Source organism: Nelumbo lutea, chromosome 3 (assembly GCF_056320005.1).
Source record: "Nelumbo lutea isolate HS-2025 chromosome 3, American lotus-T2T, whole genome shotgun sequence".
NCBI lineage: Eukaryota > Viridiplantae > Streptophyta > Magnoliopsida > Proteales > Nelumbonaceae > Nelumbo > Nelumbo lutea.
The window spans coordinates 113,946,615-113,953,746 of NC_142686.1; the positions used below are offsets into that span (position 1 = coordinate 113,946,615).

The window sequence follows — 7,132 nt, forward strand, 5'->3', positions numbered from 1 at the left end:
AACCCGTGAGAAAGGCATAAAATCAAGGCAATCGAGCTCGGGCGAGTTGTCGAATATTAATGGGGAGGATGTCGCTGCAATCACCGTCCATCAGCCGCTGCGCTATGAGAACGTTGGCAGCATCCGACGGGTGGAACAAGTCCCAGAATATATACTTGGATCGATCTGGACAGACTCGAGACAAGGGTCCACAGGCACTAAACCCCCAAACCGACCGGCGAAATTACAGCATGCCGATTCAGCGTTCTCGAAACCTGATGAAATTACGACGACACACAAACACAAGCTGCGTTTAGAGTTTAAACCAACTCATGATACCGAACTTAGCAACAACACAGACGCACATACGATGTGTAGTTTTCAACTATATCTGCTACAATCCGATAAACATCTGCGTATACAAATATGGAGCCGTTGAGATTTGAGCTTATCTCCTTGACCAGGTGCCTCAGCCTGTCGTTGAATAGCTTAGCTAGCTGATTCGGGAAGGCGGAGCAGTCGTCTCCGGCCGATAGATGAAACTCCCTCTGATTAGGGATGCACCCAATCGGGCCCACGTTGATCACCACAATCTTTCTGGCACCCAAACGATACATTCTCTGCACCAGAAGAAACAAAATGTTCAAAAATAAATAAATAAATCGATCGATTGATGACTAGTGAATAGTAGAGAATCCGTACTGTTAGCTGAAGCCTGTATTTTGAGATCATGGAGTCCACAAAATTTTGAGGAGATACCAGCGCGCGTTCGGGAATTGATAATACGGGGAGAAGATAATTGTTGATGGAATAATTTGATCCCATCGCAACCGAGAACAGAGACTCGCTCAACAGTTTCATAGCCGCAGCAACGCCGATGTCTGAGATTATCTCTTGCCTTGTGTTCTCGAAATTGTCGAGCTGGGCGTCCATGTCGATTCGCCCAACCTAAACAACGCCACCATCTCAGATACGAACATAGATAGGAATTCAGAAAGAGAACTCGGCTTTCTCGTTAAGTAATCGACTAACAGAAACTGGGTATAACGAGAAACCAAGATTAATCCGACTTGAGTGAAGGTAGGCTTACGAAGATCTCTCCGGTGTTGCCAAGAATTCCACCACCAGACGCATAATTGACTCCCTTCAGAACCACGGGACCGGCTGTGGTTGGAGCCAAGTAAGGAGGAGCAAAAGTCTTCATACCTAGTTCCTGCCCTGCTCAATCAAAAGTTGTCAACAGATTCCAATTTTCTCAACAGACAGCAGAGGAAATAACAAATAAGAATGAATTCACTCCATAGAGCTAACAGCAATACTTGCCTATAATATCAGCCATCGTCCTTCCATTGGTGTAACGACATGTAGGCTGCCCAAAATCTATCCCATTCCAGCATCGACCAAGGAATCCCCAAAAATGAATGACGCAGGAACATCAGATGCTGAGCAGGAGCCCCAGAAGAAGAATATCGCCCTGAGGATTGTAGTTAAAATCTCAACGATGAAACGATTATTTGATAAGATGCCCACCATAAAAAAAATAAAATAAAAAAAAAAATAAAAAAAAAAAAGAGCTTTGAAGCTGCTCTACAACGATTCCTTGGACGTTTGGGGAAACGATTTTAATTTTAAACATTCCAACCTGAAGAAAAACAGGTGGAAACCACCCAACTGAGAGGAAATTAAGAAATCCTGAGAGTATCAGACAGTTATATGGATTTCAAAGAAAAGGGTGTAGGGTGTCAAGATTGTGCAGAGAAATAAACAAGTATAGGCTCCAAATTTCTTTTCTTAACCATGTAAATGTGACTGATCTCTAACTAGACTATTTCTGTATTTCAACACTGTCGCTGTAAAACAGGGCAGAAAAAATACAGCAGCAGACAGCAAAGAAGCCAGTTGAAATCCCAGGCAGCAATGAAGCGAAAAAAATAACAGAGTACCATTTTCTTGAGAAGATGAGGAATTCAACTTTCAGGGAAATAACGAAAAAATAATTCAAGATGGGTGGATAAAAATTCTATAATGACAAAACATTCTGGTCCAGGTTCCACTCAGCTCTGAGGTATCAACTGAATTAAAAGATGTTCCAACTATTTATCCACATGGGTACCCATAATTTTCCCTAAAATATGCTCATAAAAACAAATAAAGAGATCCCGACGAAGATCATATAATACAAACAATAATAAAGACCACTGTTATATATAAAAACTGAGTACAATCTGGACTTTGACATGGATCCTGTCATTTTTGTAATGTGTATATTAACTTCACGATTCGATCCATAATCCAAACCGAGTGCTTAAACATTGTACCTCATGGCATATCCAACAAGGTTTTGAAGCTGCATTTAAACCCATTTCTGGATCTACTCCTGATATGGCCTGTGTTCATGCCCTAAAACTAACTCTATTTCTGAAGCACACAAGGTATAAAATGCTGTGCCACTGAAGTCGATTTTTAAGGTGAAGTGGTGGAGAGAGTATTGAATAGTGAGTTCGACAACTCATTTTTTGTCGATACTTAAATTATTGATTTAACATTTTTTAGTATCTCTCACGCGTTGACTTGGCTTAACAGCCTTGCATTGAGAATATTTCCCTAATTATGTGTTTTATTTCATGGAGAGAGATTCTTAATACAAAATTGTAAGAGGCTGCTTTTAATTTGAGGGCTGTTTGTACCCATCTTTACATCAGGTTATTACTAAGGCATTGCAGAAAAAAAAAAAAAAATACTTATGGTTGTGTTTGGAAATGATGCAAATAGTGTGTAAGTCCTAGTTCAGATAAATTTGTACTCTGGCTTGTGTTTGATAATAAAAATACATCAATAAAAAAGAAGTAAATTTTCATTTAAATGGGTTTTTGATAAAAAAAAGATATATACTTTATTGGAATTTATATTTTACCTGTCACAGCTAAAAGTTTATTTAGTAAGAAATAAATTTGTCTGTACAAAACTAACTCAACTTTATAATTTATACGAACTATTTTACCCTCTATATATTTGCATTTACACATATTTGCATCCTTTCGAAACGCAGACTTGGGGTTTCCCCAACAGGAGCTTCCAACTTTGGTCGTCTTATATGATGTTTGTGTTATAAACTATAATAAATAATTGTGCAATATATTATGGGGCAACTCTGTTCTAACACCGGAAAGATGAGAAAACTACACGATAGATATGAATTTGCCATTGAAAACGGGAAGTAAAACAAAAAAAATAGCGTATATACCTACCGGCGACGGCCGAACGGTGAGGTATTTGCAGCGAGCTTGTTCTAGATCTAGAAACCTTGAATGAGGAGAAAATGAGTTTTCATGAACAAAGCGAAAAGAAAAAAAACCTTAAAAACCATATGCACACTTACCGGCAACAACCGAATGACGATGAATTGCAGTAGTGAGGGGTCTTGGCAGCGAAGAAGAAAGCACGGTGTGTCTAATTCACCAATTACCTTTAAAACAATAATGTTTGCACAGAATGAATCGGTGCACCAAGAAGCACCGGGACATTTAGATTCATTACACATCAACAACCACATAGGATACACTTTGACTCCACGTAGTTGAGCCATTGGGAGCAATGGTTGGCCAATTTAGGTTGTGTTTGATATCATTGCTATTTAGGTTTGACATTTTTATGGTTTTTTTATATTTATAATGTATATTATAAATATATTATATTTTAAATAATAAATAATATATTATGTGATGGAGCGCAATATGGTTGGTCCTAGCTGTCAACGATATTGCCTCTTATTGGAGCAAAAGGTGCCTCAAACAGGGAAAAAAGCGAGTAGTCTCTGGGGAGGAACCCGGTGAGAGTGCTCCGAAGCTCAAGTTAGTATTTTCTCAAAGGCAAGATAAAAAACTAGATGGCGCAAAGTTATCACGTATCTCCATTCTTGGGGGGAAGAGGGCCTTTTATAACCACTTCACGCACTCACTCCCAAGCTCTTGTCAAGTCGAGTGTCATTACCTCTGCACTTCTGTCAGCTTGGGTGTCATCACCTCTGCACTTCTGCTAGCTCGGGTGTCATCACCTCTGCTGGGGCAGACAACCGCCACTACTCTCTTTGTCAGAGTCGTCTCTGTAGCTGGAGGTGGCGGTAGCAGGTGGTCGTTGAAGTGCGGCTGTCAATCGTCAGATCCTAAGTCAGTCAGGTGCACCACCTCAGGATACGAACTCCTTTGGTGTCAGGTACAGTTGTTCAGTTCGGCGGCCTGGAGACGAAGTGCCGGAGTGGTGTGTGAGGTGAAGTCTTGAGTTCGGATAGAAATGTGACCCAAATTGCTCTGGGGTGGGCCAGTTCGGGTTGTTGCCCTTTGCACTCCTCGTAAGGCTCGGGGCCAAAGGGAGAGTTCGGGCTCCTTTTGGGGAGCTCGGACCGCTGGTTCCTCCTCTCAGAGTTCGCGCCTTGAGCGCACTGCCATGCCGAGCTGTCGCTCCTACCAGGTCACCCTCAGTTGCTTCCTTGTGTTGGGTGGCCAAGAGGTCGGGCAAAATCTTCCTCCATCAATTGCCCCCCACTCCTCGCGCTAAGGGTCTTGCCCTAGCACGGGGAGTTCACGAGGTAACGGGTGGATTTGACCCGTACTTCAAACTGGTTAACTGATGGCGTGAAGTGTGCGTACGTCAGGAGATTTTTGGATTCCTTGAGCGTCAAAAAGTCAGAAAACGTGTCAATCCGCCTTTAAATGCTGGGAGACGTGACGGCGGGCGTTATTTCAAATTCAAAAAAATGCGCCACTATTGCCTTGAATGCTGGGAGACGTGATGGCGGGCGTTATTTCAATTTCAAAAAACACGCCACTGTTGCCTTTAATGCTGGGAGACGTGCGCCGGCACCACTTCAGTTTCCAAAGATGTGCGGCCAGTCATGTCTCGGTCTTAGGAGGCGTGCGGTCAGTTTGATCGTGATCCGTTGGATTTGCCTCGATCACATCCATCGGTTTTCGGTCACTGTGGGTATAAATAGTGGGGGACCCCTAGTCGCTTTCCATCGTCATTCTCCTATGTTTGCTTCTTGAGCTCGCGTCCAAGTTTTAGCTCCCGTCAACCTTCCGTAGTCCGTTAGTTTTTTCCTGGTTAGTCAGTACTTTCTTCCTGGTATTCTTTTCCTCTCGATATCTAGTTCGGACAGTTTAGACAGCTTCTTGAGGGGGTCAGATGCAAGTTCTACGAACCAAGTTGCATCCCCCGACAGCCTTAGTGAGCCCGAGGTAGAGCTCGAGGGGGAGCTCGAGGAAGAGTTCGAACCCGTAGGCCAAGTCGCCTTGGGTAGTTTGGCGTCCTCCTCCCGTCGAGGTCGGACGTTAGACAAGTTCAGGCCCTCAACCATGACGCCTAAGGGGCTTTACTCCCTTATCACCCAGTTCAACCTGCCCAGGGAGTATACTTACTTTATACCCTCGGGCGACTTTCCTTGGGAACATGGTCCTGACGAGATCGTGATATTCCGGGAGCAGCTCGTCGCCGGGTTGCGCCTACCTTTCCACCCGAATTCTATATGCAATTTGGTTGGGACTATCTCCCTCTTTTGCGAACACATTATGCCTTTAGACCTAGAGATCTTCCCTTCTATTCTAATGCTTAAGAAGCAGGCGAGTCCCCTTCTCGGGCATAGGCAGGCGTACTACCTATCTCCTCGCCTGGGGTTCAAGCTTTTATACGATCTTCCCAACAAGGTCCCGGCGTGGAAACGGGACTAGTTCGGGGTACGAAATGCAACGGGGTGGCCGTTCCAAACCAGGTGGGGGTTGGCTGCCCCTGACCTCGGTGTTATGCTAGATAGGGAGACGGCGAAGGGCCTCTGGAACTGGGCCCGACATGGGCTAAAATGCCACCATCATCTGACGAAGGCCAAGCTCATCCAGGCCGGCCTGAGTTCGGGTAGGTTCCTTTGCTCAAAGGCTTGCCTTTGTTTTGCTTTCCATTCTTTCGTTTTCCTAATGCTGAGCTCTTTTTGCAGGTGCGATGGACACAGAAAATACTCGCGGTGGGAACCTGTTTCATGCCATAAAGAGGAGGAAGCGAGTTTCCAAACGGACTCATGCCGAACTGCCCTGAGATGCGGAGCCCGAGGTACCAAGCTCTCCGCCAATGGATCCGCCCAGGGAGCCCGAGATGGCCCCTCCAGTACAAGAAGCGGCAGGGGCCCCTTACGCCGAGGCTGCTTATACGAGGGCTCCTTACGCTAAGGCTACTTATACCCGGGCTGGGCCTTCAGGCTTGGGAGGCCAAGGCGAGTTCAGGATCGTACTGTCGCCGAACCACGCTTTTCACAAAAGTAGGGAGGCCATTTACCCTAAGGAGGTCGCGGCGTGGGCCGAGCTTCCTTTGAACCTCATAGTCGGGCATGCTGCCTCTTATGCCATGGTGGTAAGTCAGCAACTTCTTGTCGGGCTCCTTGTCATTACTTTTCTTGCTATTACTCTTTTAACATTGTCGTTATTTTTCTTTTTGGCAGGTGAACTCCTTCATCCATGCTTTAGCGGCCCAAGTGGAAAGGAGCTCGAGGCGGGCACGAGCTGCCGAAGAGGCTTCTCGTGCTGCACAGGCCAGGCTGGCGAGGTCTCAGAGAGACACTGAGGCCATGGGAGTGGTGGTGAAGCACATGGCGGACCTGATGCTGGACTTGCAGCATCATGTCGAATATCTTCAGGAGGATATTAGGGAGAGGACTGAGATCTTTTCTCAGGGCATCAAGGATGCCAAGAAGAAGGTCATCAATGACTATATCGCCTCACCACGCTTTGACAACCTGATGGTGGGCTCATACAGGAGGGGTTTTAAACTGAGCCGGTGGATGATCAGGAACACATACCCCGAGCTCGACATCAATGCCATAACCACTTCGCGCATTACTCAGGAGATGGCCAACACGGTTGATGGTGAACCGGATTCTGAGGACGAGGCTGGACCCTCGGGTATCGTTGAAGTGCCTTCGAAGGGTGAGGAAGATGTACTCTGGGCCTATGATCTCGCTTCTGTTGTGTTTTTTTTTTTGGAATGTAAACAGAGTATGTTGTAACGAAATGTCCTCCTTTTGGTTAAGTGTTGTTATGTCACCCTCTTTTTTCCGAACTGACTATATGCCTCTAATGATGAGATGCCGAGGTCCTTATCAGCTCGCTGTTAG

The 7,132-nt window shown here is 45.2% G+C and overlaps 1 pseudogene across 1 annotated transcript; it reads right to left on the reverse strand.

Moving 5' to 3' along the window:
* Positions 1-242: 242 nt before the first annotated feature.
* On the reverse strand, positions 243-3,565 carry LOC148867762 (GDSL esterase/lipase At4g16230-like; annotated as a pseudogene). Its single transcript, XR_016109601.1, has 6 exons — positions 3,359-3,565; positions 3,224-3,282; positions 1,303-1,453; positions 1,070-1,197; positions 682-927; positions 243-599 (listed from the first exon to the last, which is right to left on the reverse strand). The product of XR_016109601.1 is annotated as a GDSL esterase/lipase At4g16230-like (transcript).
* Positions 3,566-7,132: the final 3,567 nt, after the last annotated feature.